Source organism: Macrobrachium rosenbergii, chromosome 2 (assembly GCF_040412425.1).
Source record: "Macrobrachium rosenbergii isolate ZJJX-2024 chromosome 2, ASM4041242v1, whole genome shotgun sequence".
Classification (NCBI taxonomy): domain Eukaryota; kingdom Metazoa; phylum Arthropoda; class Malacostraca; order Decapoda; family Palaemonidae; genus Macrobrachium; species Macrobrachium rosenbergii.
The window spans coordinates 60,212,813-60,235,770 of record NC_089742.1 but is presented as its reverse complement, the minus strand read 5'-3'; the positions used below and the strand labels follow the sequence as shown (position 1 = coordinate 60,235,770).

At 36.6% G+C, this 22,958-nt stretch overlaps 1 long non-coding RNA gene across 1 annotated transcript in view; it reads right to left on the bottom strand.

Moving 5' to 3' along the window:
- Window positions 1-22,958, bottom strand: part of LOC136847625 (uncharacterized) — a 626,800-nt gene that overhangs the window by 584,880 nt on the left and 18,962 nt on the right. The window lies entirely within an intron of this gene.

Below are 22,958 nucleotides of genomic sequence, written 5' to 3'. Positions count from 1 at the left end.
GCCGTCATCATACAATATCCGTTCTAAGATCGCTTTCAGGTCTCTCGTTCGTGAGGCATATTGGAAATACAGAGCCTTGGATGAACTGACTGATTTATGAAATTTGAGCCGTCGTCAAGCACTTAATAACACAGTGAAAGGAGGGTGTCGGCGTGGTTGCGCAGCAAGAAAGAGAGAGCCAGAAAATAAGAGATGGGTTCAAGTATATAATATGAAGGTGGAAAGGCAGAGGTGCTGGACATCAAGAATGATGAGACACAGCGGGAACGGAGGTAATGAAAAAAGGCTAAAATGAAAATATGGATGAGACTTTATATTTACATACATACTATGTATATTATATATAATGACTTCACGGGATTCTACTGAAAACACGAATACTTTCATCACAATAACAGCCAATATGAATATTAATTGTTTTCTGTTCCTCTCCAAAGGGGCAACTGTAAATCAAGACACAGTACTTGGTGCTGACCAGGGGAGTTCTATCTATCAATATTTCTTGAACTATGATGAAAAGTCAACTCTATCCACAAAGGCAGACAACGAATGGAACCCATATCATACCAAAGTTGCTTATTATTATTATTATTATTATTATTATTATTATTATTATTATTATTATTTATATCACTGTGTATTTGTTAAGATACGTATGCAACTGCTGACATCCACAGTGTCTTTAATCGTCTTATTTTGTTTTTAATTACCCTCTTATACCATAGTTCCTCTCTTTTTATTGATTTCTTTTTTATTCGCGTTTTTTTATTTTCATCAGTTAATATTACCTCATTATTTAATAGTGATCTGGTCTTAAATTCCATAAGGATTCGGTTTCTCGTTTGTCAAGTCTAAGCTTCAGGTTCTAATAAAACGCTGACACACACACACATATATATATATATATATATATATATATATATATATATATATATATATATATATATATATATATATATATATATATATATATATATATATATATATATATATTATATGTCAGTAAAAATAGCGCGTGACAATATATTTAGCCAGCCACAGGAAAAAATAAAGAAAGATACCAAGCGCTTTCGTGTTCTTTCAACACATTTTCGAGGTACAATGTGTTGAAAGAACACAACGCTTGGTACTCCATTTTTTATTTTTCTGTGGCTTTAATAAATATACTAAATATTTATATATATATATATATATATATATATATATATATATATATATATATATATATATATATAAATATACACACAAATATATATATGTGTGAGAGAGAGAGAGAGAAAGAGAGAGAGAGAGAGAGAGAGAGAGAATATCAATCGACAGTAATTCTCCTTGTGACTCTCATCACTGGCTAATAACCACACCAACATGATGTTTCACCACCCGAAATGTTTCTGGGGCATTGCAGCAGCGAGACCCACTTCTCTGAAATATTGCCTTCACGGACAACAAATGAATCCAGCCGCTTTGCCATTTCAGACTGTTGTTGTTGTTGCTTGTGCTGTTGTTAAAGCAAGCATACAAAACAAAGCAAAAAAGCGGCCTTTCATGCGTAATACTAGCGTCCCAACAAATGCATAAAGCCAAGCAATCAAGTCGACGCACCCAGGTAACAACTGTAATTGTTGAGTGCGTGCATACCAGTCTTATGAGAGAGAGAGAGAGAGAGAGAGAGAGAGAGAGAGAGAGAGAGAGAGAGAGAGAGAGAGAAGAGAGAGCTCTTGAAGAAACGGGAGTAAAAATAATTGCCCAAATGATTAGTTGCGAACTTGGGGAAGAACGTCAAATCGCCGAGGTTAAACTACTTGCATATCCGAGGGACTAAAAATGGAGACGGACACGATATGGTGCCACTTATTAAGTCTCGATGTGTAAACGAAAATGAGAGAAAAAATAAAAAGGGAAAATAAAGTGGGGATGCAATGCGAACAAATAATAGCCAATTATGCATCTGGGAAAAAAATCACAGTGGTCCCACGTCCTATACCTAATTTCTTTTCTAAAAGGGACTAATGAAGGCAAATAAGCAGTTCTGTTACAAATGTGAGGATTTCACGAATAATAAGCTACGCTCTTAGTTTTCTGTAAAGAACTATTGTGCCGGCTTTGTCTGTCCGTCCGCATTTTATTCTGTCCGCCCTCACATCTTAAAAACTACTGAGGCTAGAAGGCTGCAAATTGGTATCTTCAGCATCCACCCTCCAATCATCAAACATACCAAATTGCAACCCTCTAGCCTCAGTAGTTTTTATTTTATTCAAGGTTAAAGTTAGCCATAATCGTGCTTTTGGCAACGATATAGGATAGGCCACCACCAGACCGTGGTTAAATTTTCATGGGCCGCGGCTCATGATACCGAGACCACCGAAAGATAGATTTTTCGGTGGCCTTGATTATACGCTGTAGCGGTAGAACAGAATACTCGATTGCGCCGAAGAAACTTCAGCGCATCTTTTACTTGTTTGTCTTTCGTACTTTAAACCTTGATCTTCCAGGTAACACACATGGCCAAGAGTACTTCACAGTCTAATTTATTCAGCATTAACATTCTTAATTATAACCTAAACATTGTTTCATTTAAAATAATCTGAAATTAAACATTTACAACGATTTACCTTCTAGGATGGTATTAATGAATACTAACATTAAAAAATACTTCAGCTGAGTACAAACGAACCACAAATACGCGCACACACAGAAAAAGGAGTTAAAGCAGCAGCATTTTACGAAGTGGTCATGATGATTATCACAATAATCAGTATAAACTTATGAAGCGGTATAATTCCATAAAAGAAATTCAACAATTCTTGAAGGGATCGCTGTGCTTCAGATACTAGATAAAAACTTTCATCATATAAATAATGTTTAAGCCAGAAATTAACTATATGATTTAGAAAACAAGGACTCCTCTTGCAACGCTGAATTTTGAAAACTTTTGACGGTTCTGTGCGGAACTTTCTTTTAAAAGAACCTTAACCAGATGCAAACAATCGGGGCTCTCGTAAATATATAATCAATGGTTGTGCTTTATAGTGAGTTTTCACATGTTTTTTGTGCATTTTTTTTTAGGGGGGGCGTTTGTAGATGCAGTTTACAATGGAAAGATTGTAAAAAAATAAAGATTTGAAAGTAATAAAGAAAAATTAAATCTGTCATGAATTAAAAATTAAAAAAAAAAATTAAAGAAACGTATTTCTGTGAGCTCCAATAAGAAGTATAAATAAAGAAAAAATAAGTCACGTGATCCTGCTGATAGTACCGGAAACGACTTGTAACTCATAGTAAAAAAAAAAATGTACCTTTTACATGAATCTGAACTATGACATATTAGAAACTCTTCTGGTAGCAAAGATCACTCTTCCTGGTGCGTTGGTGATCGTGCATAATGCTGGTCGATTTTCATCTCTCTCCTGCAGTTTCCAAAGCGAAGAAAATAGTAGAAATATGACTAGTGATTTGTTTTATTTTCTGTTTACAAAACGTTGAGTTACTTCTGTACTCCAGGAATAATATTCATCACAAAGTATCTAATCAGTAAAAGAGTGTCAATTTCAAATATTTTTAATGGAATTGTAAACTACTCAGGACGTCGATTTGAATTCTCTCGCTTCCCTTATGTGTTACAACCTCTTCCGTCTGTAAGACTTTCTGACAGACGGAAGAAGCTGTACACATAAGGGAAGCGAGACAATTCGAATCGACATCCTGATTAGTTTACAATTCCATTAAAAAATATTTGAAATTGGCAACCTTTTCTTGATTAGATACTTTGTTACAAATGTTATTCCTGGAGTACAGAAGTAAATCAACGTTTTGTAACCAGAAAATAAAACAAATCACCTGCCTAACCTCTACCAAGATTTTATTTTTAAAAATCTCTGATGAGTGGACATAAATCTCTGATAAATGGACATAATTATTTGATGAATTTCTATAAAAACTGACACCCTAAGATATTAAATAAACCCCAGCCTGATGTACAGTATTTAAGACAAACCTGGCCACTTCGCTAGAACCTGAATTACTGAGCAATCGTTTTCCCGTAATTTAAACAAATAAAAAAATAGGGCTTATAGCATATCAAAATCCAGCATTATATCGTACACTACATCGCCGCGACTAAAACTCTTTTTATCAGAAAAAATACGAGCATAAAATAAAGCTTTGATAAAAGGTGTTAAAAGACCGTTAAAAATACTAATACTTATAAAAGAGTTAACTTTTACATTAATATTCTTTATTTCAGATTAAATATAAAATAATATTATTTGATCATCATCGACCTCAACCCAAAGCTTTGTCGCTAGAAATCGCTAACCCACTCACCTTGCCTTACAGCCAAGACGCGCCTATTAACAGACGTAGGCAAGACGTGAGTGGGCTTGGGGTTGCAGTCTCACCCGCACGCCCGCACAACCCCGCTCGTGACTGCCACCCCATCGGCATTCGTGGGTGGTCCCCGCCCACGGTGTTGACCGAGCATCCCAAGGCACCAACGCTCTCGGGTTTACCTCACTGAAGGTGGCAGATTCGTACTATTACAGGGATCGTTTTCTCTTTGGAAACGAGACTCGTTCGCTCGTTAACGGTGGAGTAATCACCTGAAAGAAATGATCCGACAATCAAATTTGAAATATATAAATTTTATATATATAATATATATATAGGTATATATATGTATATATATAGGTATATATATGTATATATGTATATATATAGGTATATGTATATATATACATATACTGAAGACCTTCCAGAGTAGACATATGAAGTGGTTCTTATGTAGCCTACGTTTTCTACATAAGGATTCCATCACGATCCAAAAATTAATAGTATGAATGGGTCATTGACCATTGTATTGCTTTTCCTGAAGCCACCTTCTTTTGGGGAGACTTTAATGTTGATAATATATATATATATATATATATATATATATATATATATATATATATATATATATATATATATATATACATACATATGTGTGTGTGATTATCAACATTGTCTCCCAAAAGAAAATGGCTTCAGGAAAACATTCATACTATTAACATTTGGATCGTGACGGAGTCCTTATGTTGGAACCGTACATAGAACCATATATAAAGATACTGGAGCGTCAATCTTGTTTAGGCGCCATTTTAACAGTAAACCAGTCGCTCTCCCGATAATATTCAAACATACTTTGCTTCCCTCATCAAAACGTTTCATTGCTCTCAACAACTCATCTGCTGCAACATTCAACCCCAACATCCTCCACATTTCCTCTGGATCTATTCTATCATATTTTTTCTTGGCCCATAAATGACACGTACAGTTTTTTCAGTTTTCTTTCAAACTCACACCCTTACCATACCCTCACTTTTCTTCCCTTGTTAATTTTTTTTATATATATTTTACTTTTTCAACATTACGGCACATATCTTTTCTGGTATGCATAGAAATAAAGTCGACTAAGCCAACTTGAACTTTATAAAATAGCACACTTATTCCTCAGCGCGTTTAATACAACTCCACACAGAACTTCCAAGTATCAATTTATTATCAGTATTGTTAACGAACACGCATTACTGAAAAACATACATTCAAGTGACACTTTAGAATTAGCATGTATCCTTAGAAAACGACCGACTGAATTATTAATACCAGCAGCTAGCGTCAGAGGGAAAGTGTGTATTATCCTCTACAGCATTTACCAGTACAACAAGTATAAAATGCGCCGAAGTTTCTTCGGCGCAATCGAGATTTCTTTACAGCCGCTACAGCGTATTATCAAGGCCACCGAAAATGGATCTATCTTTCGGTGGTCTCGGTATAATGCGGTACGAGTTGCGGCCCATGAATTTTTACCACGGCCAGGTGGTGGCCTATCCTATATCGTTCCAAAGCACGACTATGGCTAACTTTAACCTTAAATGAAATAAAAACTACTGAGGCTAGCGGGCTGCAATTTGTGCGTTTGATGATTGGAGGGTGGATGATCAACATACCAATTTGCAACCCTCTAGCCTCAGTAGTTTTTAGGATCTGAGGACGGACAGAAAAAGTGCGGACAGAAACAAGTGCGGACAGCATAAAGTGCAGATGGACAGACAAAGCGGGCAATAGTTTTCTTTTACAGAAAACTAAAAACGACTATTCCACAAAGTTGGCGAGGCAAATGACAAGATGGAATAACATCGTAATACGTTCATTATTACACAGTAATATGTTCCATACGTTCAAACATATCTGATAGATGATCATAAGGTTTCTAAGGCTTCCATGTACGTTCACGAATTGGCGTGAAGTATGAAGTCACGTACTGTACATGTTTACATAATGGGTTCATCCTTGATTCAGCAGACAAAATGATGAACGTGGCAGAGTTTATTGTAAAGTCATTTTCTGAAGCCACCGCTCTCTTCTGAGAAGCCGCTTATTGGTAATACTGTGGTTATTAGAAATGCGTATATCTGGCGAATGTGACCTACTGACTTTGTTTGATTCCCAATATATGTATGTATGTATGTATGTATGTATGTATGTATGTATGTATGTATGTATGTATGTATGTATGTATGTATGTATGTGTATATATATATATATATATATAATATATATATATATATATATATATATATATATATATATATATATATATATATATATATATATATATATATATATATATATATATAATATATATATATATATATACATACATACATACATATATATATTGTGTGAAAAAAATACATATATATATTACTAAAGGCCTCATTCAAACTGGATGGTATCTAGTGAGTATTTATTCAGATACCATCTAGTTTGAATGACAGAACAACCTTGTTATAATTCTACTAATATATATATATATACAGAACAACTTTGTATGTGATAAAGTTTATATATATATATATATATATATATTAATTATTGAGTCACACCACTAATATGGGTAACTGAAAAAAAAACAGAACCTCATAAATGATGTAACTGCTACCCGAATGTAACATATAAATTACATTTTAACAGTGCTGGTGGGTGGTAAGGGCAAGAAGGGAAGGCAAAGAATATCGAAATAACTAAGGGAATGTGATGCTTTGCCAGGGGAGAGGGGGTCGAGGGGGTTAAGTGCAGAAAGGAAGGGGGGCATTTTAGTTTCTTGTGTTCCGTAGGTGGTCTGTCGTAAGTAAGTTGGTGGGCCCTTCTCAACTGCCCACTTTTGTACTTGCCCATTTAGCTAATTAGAGAAAGGGGCGCAATGGACCTCTCGTACAAGGCTTCGGATCCTTCTCGAAATATTTAGAGATCTCTTTAGGCAGGCGGAGAATGTTCTTTTTGCAAACTGCCGAGAATGTCATTTGCATTTTCTTCCACTTCTGATGCGCTTTCATCTCGAAAGGCTGCTGCTACCGTTGCTGCTGCTTCAGCTGCTGGGAATATTATATCCCATGGCAGCTCGAAACGGAAGCACCGCAATTCTCTATTTTTATGGAAGTATTTTATGACCGCTACATTATAGACATCTGAGCTGGCCAGCCGTCATTCATTTCACTGCAACACAGCAAAGAGCATTTTAACTGCTTGATGGCACTTTGTTTCGTCCGAGTTGCGAGCGCACGAGAGCAATAATTTGAAAATTTATTGCAGACAGATGTTTCTTTCTTATAAGCTTTGGAATATTCTTTCATTCACGTTCAATCATCTGCAACTCGTTCTCCTTCTAATGACAGGTTTCCCAGAGCTACAGCTCCGGGACCTGGCAGGCAGTGGCCTGACCACGAAGTGTGGACAAGCACCGAACAGCCGTTAACGACCACCTACCCGCTTCTTAACGTCCCGCTTTCCACTCCTTCCAATCGGACCAACTGCCATTCTTAATATTTTTCCTGTGTATTACTTCCCGAGCTAATTTTGGGGAGGGAGCGGCCGAGAGAGTTATTAACCATAAAACAGTTACAATATACCTAGAGTATTATAACCTGTACTCAAATGCAAATCCCCGATGATTTCTTCACCGCCCCGAGCTGCCTCTCAAACCCCAAACGGTAACAGGTGGTTCGTTGTTTGTCACGGTAGTTGGGCTGTTAGCAGATTGAATCACCTCCGGACACGCGAGGTCCCCCGAGCTTTAATGGCACCGAGAGAAGTGTCTTCATTGAGAAAATAATACACTTGACGCCACTCGACGGGAGAGCAGAGCGTGAGAAGGTGGAAATGGACACATTGGCAGGGGGAAGGAATGGATGGACAAGGGGAAGACCGGGAGAGGAATTCTTCAACCTCACTCCATACATATACACACTAAGGTTCGAAGCAACTCCTTCATACTGCTTATAAATTTTTAAGGCGAAACAATGATGAAATCTATAGCCATTCGAAAATACCCAACATCTGTGTAATACAATAATGTATCAAACTTTTCAAATTATACAGTATATGAATTACTCCATTCCTTGCGTCTCCAAGCAATGTATTTTCACAGAATAGAAACTTTCACATAGTTTGTTTTCATTCGATAAAATGCGTAATTCAATATAAAGGACTTAGTAAAAGTGTTCTTGTTACGCGAATAAGGAAACCATAATTGAATGCAGTTAAGCAACGAACATATACAGACTGATTTCTGACATTTGCACAAGAAAAAAAATATATATGTACAGAAGCATGGAGAAACAAATGTCTTAATTGGCGTATCTCGTTTAAATTATCAAAACTTATTTCACATTAATAGAGAGTGTTTCCAAAGGACAAACCTTACAAAACAGGAAGTAAATCACGACCTGTTTACTGTTTAACATTACGTAAACATACGTCGTTGAGAATAATATCTTGTATCTTTCACGCAGAATCCTTTCATATTAACTCTTTCTAGACATCGTTCTTCCCTACCACTCCAACACTACCGAAGTAAATATACTTTTCACAACCCTATTTAAATACCTCCTATTCTTTCCACATGACCAAATTATCACAAAATACAAATCTACCCTTTTAAACTATGCTACTACTTATACCTCACTTGTTGGCCGTGTGGTTAAATTCGCGTCACCGTAGTCCTGTGTTCTTGTCTTTAGTGGTTCGAGCCCACGAGACGACGAACCTATTATCAACTTGAAAATTCCCCTTCGGGTAACATATATGAAAATATATTATTTCCGAGGCAGAGCGAATTGGATATTAAAGGACGTTTGTAGCTTAATGCTTATACCACAGTCTATCTGCATTTCTCATCCTTTTGTCTTTCCTCATTCCAGACATAGTAAGCGGATTATTAATCTCTGCATCTTTCTTCCATTTACTTACTTCAAGCACAGCTTTGTTTCTTAAAAAAAAAAGGGAGGGGGCGCAATACATTTCGCCTCCCGCCGCAATACATCTCGCCTCCCAACACATTCTTCTATTCTGTAACTTCTGAGGACATACTGTGATACACCCTACCTCATCCATCATCGGTAACATTTACACCAAATTACCAAACTATTTCCATTATGACACCATGCAGCTGAACATTCAACACTTTCATTTATAATATATATATATATATATATATATATATATATATATAATATATATATATATATATATATATATATATATATATATATATATATATATATATATATATATATATATATATATATATATTAAAAATCTTTAGCTCTCACTTATTCCCACTTTCTCTTCGCTTCACCATGTTATATCTTTAACTAATATTCGTTTCATAACTCATTATTATGTCCAACGAAACTACACTCGATGGGGTTTCTTCCTAGTATCATTAAGCCACCCACGACGAGGAACAAGCTTTATTGGAGAAAATATTATTAACGGTATTATTGAGGCTAACAACCAAACCCATCCTGGAAGCCATGTTGAGAACAATTCTTGGAAGAAATGACAGAACTTGAAAGCAAGTAAAATCACGGGTTAATTTGCATAAGACAGCATTTGAATAGCATCTTTAGACTTGAAATATAAAGCAGAAGAAAGTAAAAGTGCACGTGGAGCTAGAAAATTGTCTCACAAAACAGATATTTATGCAATTAGCTTAATGCTCTGTTTCCATACTGAATCAGCCAGGTCAGTCGTGCCATCTTCCCAAAATAACCCTAATAAACAAATTACAGCGGACTATAAATGAATTTCAAAATAGCGCAGAGGAAAGTTTAAAATACTATCACACCACTGGGAAGGTTTTAACACAGCTTCCAGCTTTGTCAACAGTATAGTCAGGAGTACGATCAAAAGCAATAGCTTCAGAAAAGCTGTAACTACTCCATGCTTTACGGGGAAACAGCTCAGTGGTCTGGTTAAACTAAGATATACTTAACTTTGCAGGGAAAAAAAAAGAGCTACGGTAAATCATTGCTCAGGTAAAGAAAATACAGAAACCTAACGCATACCGCTTAAAATAAGGAAGGGAAACAAACTCAGCAGTAAAAAGAAAGGTGTGATGAAAGAATCATCAAAACTGAACATAAGTGAATGATCAAAACTGAACATAAGTGAATGATTAAGACATCAATGAAGCCTCTTGGCTAAATGTGGCTTTCCGGAAAATGTTGAAAAACAAGAAGGATTAATGAAACACTATGGCCCGTCAGTGGAAATACCAATTTTACCTTTGACCTACAGTTATGTCCTTAACCTCTCTCTGCGTATCAGCTTTTCATTAGTGGAGTATGCATACCAAATATGATATTTAATATGGTTGAAAAAATTATGTCAAGGGTATAAACTTTAAACTTTGCAAGTGAGAGCTAATAATCTATTCGCAGGTTTTCCAGGGACGACTACTCACGAATATGGTCTGCAGACCACCACATTTTGCTGTATGATATAATGTTATTCAAAGAATGATCAGTGACTGTGAGTTATAAACAAGTAAAAAATGCGCCGAAGGTTCTTCGGCGCAATCGAGTTTTCTGTACAGCCGCTACAGCGTATAATCAAGGCTAGCGAAAACATATGTCTTTCGGTGGTCTCGGTATAATACTGTAAGAGCACCGGCCCATGAAACTTTTACCACGGCTTGGTGGTGGCCTATCCTATATCGTTGCCAGAAGCACGATTGTGACTAACTTTAACCTTAAATAAAAAAAAAAAAAACTAATAAGGCTGGATGGCTGCAATTTGGCATGTTTGATGACTGGAGGGTGGGTAAACAGCATACCAATTTGCAGCCCTCTAGCCTCAGTAGTTTTTAAGATCTGAGGGCGAACAGAATAAAGTGGAGACGGGCAGACAAAGCCGGCACAATAGTTTTTTTACAGAAAATTAAAAATTGAAAAAGAGAGTGAGAGAGCGAGATACCTATTAAAACCAGGTTAACTGATCAAAGCATGCTAAGTAAGATAAGAACTGAGTCTGTACAACATTAAAAACTATGCACATAACTTAAATCAAATGTATTAACGAGCATGACACGACCTTACTTAAATAAAACGTAAACTACATAACAGGCTATTAGTACAATCTGAAAGCGACGAAGCCGATGGCAAGAGTAATTGGGAACATGAAGCTGAGAAAGTGATTACGAAAAAGTTTATACCCTCCACACAAGAGAAGGGCATGTGGGCATGTGATTAGCTAGTCTACGTATAGCTTGAGACTAACTAACTATCACTATCACTATCACTCTCTCTCTCTCTCTCTCTCTCTCTTCTCTCGTACGGAGGGTTAGTGCCGTCAGTGCACCTCATGCGGTGCACTGTAGGCATTAATTAAGGTTCTTTGCAGCGTGCCTTCGGCCCCTAGCTGCAACCCCTTTCGTTCCTTTAACTGTACCTCCTTTCGTATTCTCCGTCTTCCATATTACTTTCCAGCCTCTCCTAATAATTGATTCATAGTGCAACGGCGAGGATTCCTCCTGTTACACCTTTCAAACCTTTTACTGCCAATTTCCGTTTCAGCCCTGAATGACCTCGTAGGTCCCAGTGCTTGGCCTTTGGCCTAAATTCTACAGTATATTCATTTCAGTTCTCTCTCTCTCTCTCTCTCTCTCTCTCTCTCTCTCTCTCTCTCTCTCTCTCTCCAGTGCAGGGACCACACGAAGGGCTTCCAGAAACACTAAATCATTATTTACAAATAACCAACAACAACCGACTGATTCATCCATGACACTCGCCACGTTCTCTTCATCTTAGTGAAAATTAAATAAATTTTTTACATAGTTCATAACATGTGGAATTCTTATAGTGGAAGATGAAACAGTTGCTACGAAATTTCATTAAAACGCTAATGAAGTAATGAAGTGGTTTTCATAATAATAATAATAATAATAATAATAATAATAATAATAATAATAATATTATTAATATTATTATTATTATTATTATTATTATTATTATTATTATTATTATTCATAATGGTTAAACATTTACTTGAATAAGTATAGCAAGTCACTGATTTGCCTCCACATTTCTAAAAATTGTGGAAAAAGAAAAAAATCATACAACTACAGATGAATCAACAGAGCAATACATTCATACATAAACTGACTGAAAAAATATACGTTGTATAAACTGAGGGGATGGTGAAGTGCGCTTTCAAATAAAAGTTTAGGCCTCGTAATCTTATAAGCACCCGCGTCAATAACCTGGCAGAAAGAGGGTTCGCTGATTTATTGTACAAAAAGAGAATGATGGAGGCTGAAAATGGGCAGTGTGATAAGGTGGCACCTCAACAGAATGTGAATGCTGAAGCTCTGCATGTATATACTGTATATGTATGTATGTGTGTATATATGTATTCATGTATATATATGTATATAAGTATATATACATATATATACTGTGTATATATATCTATATATATAATATATATATATAATTAGCGGCAGATATTTGCAGATTTTATCATTGTAATGTATGGGTGGTGGGAACATACAGTTGCGGATATTTACCGTCAGTTCCCAGACACGCAATATTTACAGCAGACGTGCTCTAAGGTTTCAAAGATTTTATGCCAGGAGGCTAGGCAGGATATCTCTTCCAACAATGGTCTAAATATCAACTTCCAGGTTTGGGAAGAAGAAAACCATCAGTCTGAGTAATATTGTTTCAAGGATAAAGGAGCAAGGGAGCTGCTGATGTTCAAGAAAGGAGAACGATATTTCATTAGTAGCAGTGCATAATGTCTAAGGTGCGCACATTAACAATACTTGGCTTTCTATCAGCATTAAACGATGGGTTTTAAATGTTAATTAAGTGAAAGTTGGAACGACAGGTACCACCTACATAAAATATTTACGAATATACAGGAAATGAATTAAAGTACTTACTAATTACAAAGATGATAGAAAAAACAGTAAATTTTCCTTAGAGGCACGAGGCAAGACTTACAAAAAGGATAACAGAATCCAGAGGAATTCAAACAGGCCACAAAAGATTCGGGGATGAGTTAGTCGTCTCAAATTTAAATGCTGAGGACCCCTCATACAACTGGGTCTACAAGCACTAAGAAATCAGATCTAGGAGTTCAAAGAATAATAAAGCCTTAAGACTAAGACTTTAGTTAAGAATTTTGGTAAAATCAGTTTTTGAAGAGTATGTTAAGAATAAAATCTAAAGAGGAACCTTGAGGCAATCAGACCAAGAATTCAGAGTGAATCTTGAAAGACCTTTTATAATATCTAGCCTTTTGAAGATTTACACAATCTTCAAGAGAGGGGTGAACATAAAATCAAGTTTCCACAGGTCTCAAAGCACAAAAATCTTTAAGAGAAAGCTTCATAAAATTATGTTTAAAGAGACCCCAGTAAAATCAAATTTTATGACTTCCTTTCAAGGAATTGTCTCGATAGAACCCAGCCGACTAAATCTTATGAATACCTCCACAGAATCTGATTTTAGACGACACCGTAAAATTTAATCTTACAAAACCACCAGAACGCATGGGAACTTCTGAGTGAAATATTGCAAATGAATGTTCATAAAAAAACAAACAGGTATAAAGACTACTGTAAAACTGAATATGCAAACAACCTTCATATTTCAGGTCTTGAGATGATTAAACGAATAAAATCTTCAACAACTCCACATTTAAATGAAATCAGTTATAGCGAGGCTTCTTTAAAGAGAAATCTTACAAGTGACTTCATACAAACGTCAGTGTTGAGTACCCCTCAGGAATAAAGGTAAAAAATTAATAATGGCGTTTGTATAACAGCATTATCTTCCTATGACTTATAAAACTTTGAGGCATCTTCGTCCCTTTTTGCGATAACCCAGGGAAATTCGATGCTTAAGGGGAAGTCCTGAGGCCGAAATCGCACAATTTTATCACACCCTGTGATAAAATTTTAACCGATAGCATGAATGTAACGGTTAAATGTTTTAATGGTTATTGATGATAAAAATATGCAACTAGCGCTTGCAAGGGCATCGATGTAAACACGCAACTGTTACTGGATGAAGTTGCGTGTACTATTTTACAGGGCTTTGCAAGCCTATACTACACGCAACTAATAACGGTTACAGAGGCCTGAATGACAAGTATATACACACAACTGTCACTGGATGCAAAGGCTTGGATGATATGAACACGCAAATGTATCAGTTACAAAGACCTGTACGATAAATACAAGCAACTGTTGCTAATTGCAAAGGCCTGAACAATAAATATAAGCAACTGTTGCTACTTGCAAAGGCCTGAATAATAAATACAAGCAACTGTTGTTACTTGCAAAGGGCTGAACAATAAATGCAAGCAACTGTTACTAGTTGCAGACACGTGTGGGAGGTACAGTCACCCGTTACTGACTGCAAAGGCACGAGTGATGAGCTCAGCCAGCAGTTTCTAGTTGCAAAGGCAGGAATATTAACAGCAGACAACTGCTACTAGTTGCACAGTTGTACAGGTAACTGTAACTGGTTCAGAAGTATCGACGAAGAGTACAAGCATTTTTATCGATGCTTACGGAGTGCTTTAAGGCACGGTGGTCATTTCGATTAAACAGCAGCAATGCTGTAGAATGAAGGGTTCTTCACCGAAGGACGTTGTTGGAAGCCAATTGGAATATTTTATAAAGGATTTGCTAAAATGTGGAGAAAAATATGAGAGAGAGAGAGAGAGGTGGTCTCTGAAATGCATCTATGCCAGTTCCCTTTACCGTGTTTTCATTACTTACATATGGAATTTGCATTTTAAAGGTTTCCATTACTTCTTACTCCATCCGCCTTTTAATAGGTTTCCAATTCTTCCGTAGAGCATTTGCATTTAATAGTTTTCCATTCTTGCATACTTCATTTGCATTTAATAAATAAGTTTCCAATTCTTAAACACCGCACAGGCGTCCAATAGGTTCTCATTACCTACAAAATACATCTGTATTTAGTAGATATTCTTCACCCATACATATTACATTTCATTAACTAGTTTGCATTATTTATATGAATATTCATTTAACAGGTACCTACTCCTTCCTCCCATACTGCACTTCTATTTGGAAAGTTTCAAACTTCCATTTCATTTGCATACAACAAGACTCTATTACTAACACGTAGCATTTATAGGAATAGGTTTTCGTCACATATTGCATCCATATTTCCTACAAGTGTTCATTACTACCGAGTGGGTTTTCGATTTAGTGGGTTTTTATTGTTCGAGAATTCTCCAGCCCAGAAGACTAGTTCAACCGATAGATGATCGCGTTCCAAATATTAATTCCCACTTAACTTATTATGAGGTTCCTTTATTAATTCCCACCTAAATTCTTATGAAGTTCCTTTATTAATTCCCACCTAACTTCTTATGAGGTTCCTTTCGCATTATTCCAAGGCAGGATTCGCATAGCCCTTCTTTCCTCTATTAGTGCTGAGTGCAGCACCTTCTCCTTTAACTCCTTCTGCTGCTGCTCCTGCTCCTCCGCCTCCTCCTGCTCCTGCTCCTCCTCTTTGCCTTTGGGCTGGAAGTCCCTCCCTTTTAACTCTCCATCTTCCAGTGTGGTCTGGAACACTCTCCTGGACGCCTCGAGCGCCCATGTTCACTCCAGCTGTTGCCAACTTTAATGGTTTAATTCCACGCGGGAGAGTTTACCTCTTACTTTATTACGAACTGCGGTCGGAGTGTCATGCAGATCGAGTCGGCGTCGTGTGGAAGCTATTTAGGGCCTTATCAGTTTCGCGTCCCATGTCGGGTGTCTCTTAATGATCCTAGATAAGATTCCCAAGGAATAAAATATGAATGCCACAAAGGATGTATTAAAGAATATTAACACGGTAGATCTGACGCTTTTCTTTGTAAGCCTTCCCTCTTCAAGAAACAAGGTATATACGGAAAGTAAACAAAAACATAACTGTAAGCCTATTATGTGCATGAATTTACATATGATAGGTATATAATAAGGAAACGATGACTACGGAGACCTGGTCTGTACATATCATCTACTCGCACTTATATAGGGAATTGCATCGTAGGGCTGGTAGCTGTTCTCATCTTTTCATAAATGTATAGCATTTGCTCAGTTCTTCGTCGAGTTAAAACAAAAAAAAAATCTAAGGATACTAACGTTTTCTCTAAAACAAAACAATAATATTAAAGCTGGTCTTCCCCTATGGAAGGACGATGCCAAACTCATAACGGGCAAATCACCCTCCAGTAAGTTTCAACACCTTTCCGCTCTCTCTCTCTCTCTCTCTCTCTCTCTCTCTCTCTCTCTCTCTCTCTCTCTCTCTCTCTCTCTCTGACTTTAGGAGACTTCTAGCAGCATCAGCATCCCATGGAGGTCTTCCAGAATGAATCAATACCTCGGGTGTGGGAGGAATGGCCCAAGGCGCCGCTCAAGCGTCTTTGCGATTATTGAAGCCTGAATATATATGGCCTTCCATTCCCTTGCCTGTCCCCCCATAGAAGCCAACGACCCCTCAACGCCTACCCCCTCCCCATCCACACTTCCACCAAGCTTTCAAACCCACTATCCCTTTCCTGTCCACCTACCAATATACCTAACCATTCCGGGATCCCTTGCTACCATTTCAGTCTGCAACTACAATTAATCTTTTTTATAAATTTCCATGCCTTGATTTTTTTAAAGTTTTATTCATTCTTTTATCTTTCAATTGCATATGCTCGTTTTTCAGATCTCACTGTCAATATTATCACATGCCTTTAACTGCTGATGTTTTACGTCCAAAATAACTGAACTGGATGCTGTTATTTTCCCCAACACTGTAAGCGTCAGGTGTACATAAAATAAAATTTTATATTCAGATACACACAATATTATATATATATATATGTGTATATATATACAAACATATCTAAAATATCTAAATATAAACGTATATATATATATATATATATATATATATATATATTTATATATATTATATATACATACATATATATATATATATATATATATACATACACACACGCATATACACACATGGTGACCTTACACACCTTCAGAGGCTGCAACTTGGTCTTGTGGGAAGGCAACAAAGACAGACTTTTCACTATACAGAAACGTTATTATAACAAGGAGAAATTCCATGTTTAAACCTTAAATCAAACCTGGTCCTTCAAAAGAATCTAGCTCAAAAGACATGATATCAAACATACCTGATACGAAGTAAAATATAACCAAATTCAATTTCAGTTTTATGACTGAGTGCGCCACAAAAAAAAAAAACAAGTAAAAAATACACCGAAGTTTCTTCGGCGCAATCGAGTTTTCTGTACAGCGTATAATGCAGTATGAAACTCTCAGCCACGGCTCATGAAACTCTCACCCGCGGCCCATGAAACTTTCAGCCACGCCCGGTAGTGGCCTGTGTTGTTGGTACCTATAGTGGTGCCAACCGCACGATCAAGGCTAAGTTTAACCTTAAATAAAATAAAAACTGCTAGAGGGCTGCAATTTGGTATGTTTGATGAGTGGAGTGTGGATGATCAACGTACCAGTTTGCAGCCCTCTAGCTTAAGTAGTTTTTAAGATCTGAGGGTGGACAGACAAAGTGTGGACGGACGGACAAATAGCCATCTCAGTAGTTTTCTTTTACAGAAAACTAAAAAAGGAAGGGAAGTCAGTAGTCGTATCTTATTTATTGTGTTATTAAACAAATATATGTAATAAAAACTTTTGACAAACTCATATCAGCCCATAAGATCTCCCATCATTAGTCTGACATGTGACAGTGAATACTGAGCTCTCAAAATTAATGGAACCCATTACAGAGTATCGGTAGAAATTCTTCTGTATCTTTAAATTGGACGTACAAGGTGATAGTGTCACTAGCAAGCCTATTTACTACCCACCAAGAGTCACGACAAGGCACGCAACGGGAACAAACGCGAACCATTGTAGCATATTTTGTCAGTTTTACCTGCGATCGCGACCAAAGAATGGAGATGATTACTGCATGTATGGAAAGTTTCAATTTAAAGTTTCTTACTTTTACGTAGGGCAGTGAGGATCAAGATACAAGATATATATATATATATATATATATATATATATATATATATATATATATATATATATATATGTATATATATATATATATATATATATATATATATATATATATATATATATATATATATATTCAATATATATTACATATAAAAAATTCAAGAGTACTAACAAGTACCAAGCTTTTTATGTTATTTCAACACATTGTACCTCGAAAATGTGTTGAAAAACACGAAAGCTCTAGGTACACCTCTTTTATTTTTCCTGTGGCTTTATATATACATAATACAAGCCTACCTTGCTTGCATGCATAAACGTATTCATGTGCAGTCTAACCTATACACGTGTAGAAAACAACAACATGAATAAGCTGCATTATTTAAGGGAAAATAAACTACGAAACATAGGCAGCTTAAGTGGAATTAAGGTGCACGTAATCAACCTAAGAGAGTTTCTCCTATCTCTCTCTCTCCGTGTTCCAGAACCTGAAGTTTGCAGTTTCATCTATTAGAAATATCTCTTTTTTAAGAGATAATGGAGCTCTATGGGTATTATAAAGAGTATCCATTAACAAATTACAAGCGATGTTATTCATCTACCACCATCACCACTACTACCCTTCTCCTCCGCCGAGCGTAATCAGGGATGGAGGCAGGAGGAGAAATGGCTTGTCTTTTAGTTTCTGGAATAAATTACCAAGTGCGTGCGAGTTACTCTCTTAATGAAAAATAGTGTGTAAGCGCGTGTTTGTGTGTGTTGCAGCTTATTAAAGCCTGACTGCTGGAATAAAAACGGTCCAAATTAATATGAAGTCCTGAATGTCTTTTCTTACAATAAGAGCGAATATTTTACAATCTATCTCGACAGAGTTGCTGCTTAGAGAGAAATCGGACTGCTTGATTTACGAAAGCGCACAAGAAATATTAATATGGAATACTAGAGAAAAACTACATTTGTTACTATCAGGGAATAGTAAGGTATCATTTTCATAAAGCAATTTGAAGTTAAGCTGAAAACCTTAGGTGATCAATGAAAATACAATGGAGTGCAAGACTATTCTCTTCCGTGATGGCGGTGATGAAGTAATTAATGGTGGTGATGCTTTTCCCTCTGGTATTTCCTTCTCTCTTCAGAGAACTGAATAAGTCATTGAGCGAAAGAGTCAACATTCTTATCTTACTATGGAGTGGAAAATAAATTCTTCAGAAAGAGAAAGTACTAAAAAAAAAAAAAAAAAAGAATATGCGAGGGGGTCGTAGTTTTTCAAAGAGGTCGTTTTCCGGCAGGTTTTCAAATCTTACCAGCATACTTTGCACCAAGCAGCCACTCTCTCTCTCTCTCTCTCTCTCTCTCTCTCTCTCTCTCTCTCTCTCTCTCTCTCTCTCTGTTAAGGAAGAATCATACAAGTACGAGAAAATGTAACACACTTCTGCAACCACCATTTCCAACTGGGCTCAAAATTTGGCACAAAATGTTAAAAGATACCAAAACAGGCCCGTGCGACACCATCTTAAAGCTACTAAACCTAAGTGACTTAATCCAAAACATATCTAAATATGACACGTGGAAAAGCTAATTATAATTAACGTTTATAGAAAGACAGACTATGCTTAATTATACTATGCTTGGCAAGGAGCTCCGTGAACCGTTATCCATTCAGCGTTCCTATAAAGCAAAACTCGCAAGCACAGTAACGTTCGTGAAGGATACTTTGGAAGCTACAAAATCTCAAGTCGAAGAATGATTTAAAGTTCAATATCGATAATATCACAGACACTTCAAGTCACTGGAGTTCATGCCGAAGACAGTTTGCAAGTTATCTGCTCTCATATCAAGGACAACCTATAAGCTATACTTACGCTCATAGCACGAACAGCTGACATGCTTACAACTCATAAAACGATAAAATTTAAAGCTCATTAACGCTCAAATTCCAACTCGTCAACTCAAAGATAGTAGTAGGAACAAGATCCAAGCTCAATTACTCCAATAAAAATCACCATAGACGTACATTTTCAAGGCCAGGCCATCAAGGCTCATGTCAACGGCAAATTGCAAGTTCGCTACCGCTTAAGTTAATTGCCATGATACTTTAAATACTCTTGCTAGTTACGAGCCAGGAAAAAAAAAAGTAGCGGCCACGTTTGTGCTAAAACTGCTGACTCATGAGTAAGCAGGCATAAAATAAAAACTCCCAGCACCCTCGCTGCCACTACTTACGCATGCGCAAAAGAATGGTCAATGTCTGCACAAGCACATAATATGATCTGCCATGATCTGTTACCACCCTGATATCAAAGTAAACTCAATCAATGCAGGTCTTATTATTCTTCCTGATAAGACTTTCAAATTAATGCAAAAAAACAAAAACAACGGAGACGAAATTATTCGCTTCCACTTGCCTACACTTCAAACCACTCTGATCCCTCTGTTCTACTCCTCAGGAAACACGCCATCACATATTTGTCTAGATTAAGTCCAAACACAGCTGCAGAACATTGCTGAAAACGAGATTTTTCCACTTGCAAATGAATCTTCATCAAGCAACGAACACTACAAAGCCCATGATTAGTCTTTGACGTGTTAGAAATGTTTTCCAAGAACAGAATGGGAAAACGACTATATTTGCAGTCTGTGAAGTAAACTAGATCTTGCAGTCAATATTTTTTCCAGATGAGATCACTGCCTCTTTTAATCAGCAAGATTCAACACACACACACAAAAAGTATGTTAAGATCAACGTACGTTCAGTTTCAGCAATGAAAGTCTGCTAAACAAGAAGCAGCGAGAAGCAGAAAAAGAAAATATGTAGTAAAATGACGTCAATCATATATTTAGTATAAGAATACACCTCAAGAGAACAGAGGACACAACTGTATGACTATCCGAGTAAACACGAGCATAAAGTAAGCAAGGAAAGAAAATACGTAGCAAAATCACATCAGTCAGATGTTTAATATATGACTATATTTCAAGAGAGGCGAGTACACACAATTGCATGACTATTAACATGAGCACACAAGCATGACCAACAAACACTAAAGCACCTAACAACCAAATTAAAAACCTCCTGATTTCTTAACGGAAAAATATTTAGAAAAAAATATTATATAGCACGTTGTCAGATTAAAGAGACAAAGTGACCATACAAAAAAAAAAATGCTTCAAGCGAAAAGATTTACCGGTACGTCAAAATATTATTCACACTTGGTTAAGCGAGAATTCACTTCGGCCACTATTAGAATTTCCCTCTCGAAACGAACGTTATCATCTTTACTCTGGCGACAGATACGATAAAAAAGGGGGAATATTTACATGTGGGCAAAGTATTCAGTAAATTATCTCTCTTTAAGAAGATCTCCAGTTTCTTAAGGATATTCAATGGTCGTCAAAGTGGCAAGGAGGAAGGGGACAAATCCCCCTGCCCCCACCCCCAGGCTTCCTCCTTGAGTCAAACCCCACTAGACATCGGACGAGGCCAAAAAAAAAGGCATCTAAGAAAAAGGCAAAAAAAAAAAAAAAAAAGATATAAAACAGTTACTCCTTGGGAAGGTGCCTGAACCTCTCAGCGGCTCCTCCAAACACCAAAAGAAAGTCTCCAAGACGCTGAGAAAACTTCACTTCTGAACTTCACTCAAGACCGTTTTCATCTTTTATTACTTTTTTTTTTTTTTCCTCGAGCCCTTCCATTCCCGAGAAATTTTTACGCAGTAAGACGCTATAACGAAGGGCACGCGGCACTTCCTCCGGGAGGTCTATTGGGTCTGCAAACCAAAGACGCGTCCTAGGGCATCAAGAAGGAAGGAAGGAAGGAAGGATCCTCTAACAGACAGAAGACACGCGGCGCCCTGCCTACCGTTTATTTCTTGAAGACGCTTAAGGCCGTCTTTGGTGTTAAACTCGAGAGCTGTCGAATCGATATTCATGAGGCCCTTCGGTTGACGACTCGAGAGATTCTTGTCGGTCCATCAAAAGAATAACAGTAAGGGTTTCCTTTGTTCTTATTCATCTCGAACATGTCGAGGTTTCTTCTATATTTCTTTAAAGTCGAGGATGCGTGTTTGATGACAATCCTCCACGTAAATCTGAACAGTTTAAAGCCGTGAATATCTCCTTCCGCCCGTCCATTAAGATGTCTCGCACGGCATTTGTTATAATGGTTTTAAACACGTATTACCAAAATAACACAATATTTTCTATCCTTAATTAAAACAAACTATAATCTGTGGTTCATACCTAGCTAACCTTACAACAGTTGCACTTGTAAGCTTCAAACTTTCTCACTCCCAAATAATTACCAATTATGAAAATGAGCAACAATTTACTCTTAACATCACTGAATTCCTCTAATGGTGGAAAGTTCTCTCTCTCTCTCTCTCTCTCTCTCTCTCTCTCTCTCTCTCTCTCTCTATATATATATATATATATATATATATATATATACACATGCATAAAAATACTGTATGTATGTGTATAATATATACATATATAATGTTATCAAAAATATGTATATTTATATATATATTATATATATCCCATGTATCTATATACGTATACA